This window comes from Protobothrops mucrosquamatus, unplaced genomic scaffold (assembly GCF_001527695.2).
Source record: "Protobothrops mucrosquamatus isolate PMUCROS unplaced genomic scaffold, P.Mucros_1.0 scaffold816, whole genome shotgun sequence".
Lineage (NCBI taxonomy): Eukaryota > Metazoa > Chordata > Lepidosauria > Squamata > Viperidae > Protobothrops > Protobothrops mucrosquamatus.
The window spans coordinates 468,172-469,198 of NW_015387079.1; positions in this window are offsets into that span (position 1 = coordinate 468,172).

Sequence of the window (1,027 nt, forward strand, 5' to 3'; positions counted from 1 at the left end):
TGAAGCATCTGTACGTAAATATACTGCACCCTTTATTGTACACAAACTGGCAAAGAAAGCCTCTTTGTAACATGTAACATGCCCTGGAAGAAAATATATGTAAGTAAGTATCTTCTCTTTCAGTTTTCTGAAGGAGAATTGGCTTCACAACTAACATTTTTTATTTATTTGGCATTAACAGTCCAAGGTAATTGTCCTGTATTTCATTAATTCTAGATGTCCTGTAGAAGCCACAGTGACCTGACTTCCGGTTTGAATTCCGGCACCAATGGCGGCTTTCTCCTTTGCCGCCCGCCCCGAGGATGCGTAAAAGCCGCAGGAGCAGCGCCAAACAGCTGCTCCGCGGCTTGGAATCCCCTTCCCCGGGCAAAGGGGAGGGGGGGAGCCTCCCTGATAGGGGTAGAACTCCCGAGCTCTCACAGTTTTACAGCTGTGGGGGTGGAGGTGAGTTCCCCCGGAGTCAGGGACATCTCCGCACTTCGGGCTGCCTCCGTTCCAGTGAACGAAGCAAGACACGGATTCAGCCTCTGCTTATGGGAGATCGTGAGTAATATTTGTGAGCAGACAGAGCGATCCAGGTGTTTGGGAGCTGCAAGGATTTGAGCCTTTAGCTCTGAAGTTAATGACTTTTCCATTGATGTTTAAAGGTTAAGAAGAAAGAAAAAAAAATGGCCGTGGAAGGGCGTTTTGCTCTTTAACAGAGACTTTCACTTTTGAGGACTTTCAATTTTGTTTTCACTTTCTGCTGGAATATTATTGTATTAGATCTACTTGTATTGTTGGTGGGCAAGATATTTGCTTCTGTTTTTGGTGGCAGTTTAAGGAAAACTTATTGGACATTATTGGATATTATATTATATAAATCAAATTAGAGAAGAGGGGAAGAGAAAGTAAAATGGCTTCAAAGCGTGGGGGAACTTTCCCTCCTCAGAAAGGCTTGAGCTCTTCCTCTCCAGCTGTTCAGATATCACAGCAGACAAAACCTACTCCCCCACCTTCTCCTCCAATGCCAGCCTTAACATTGAAA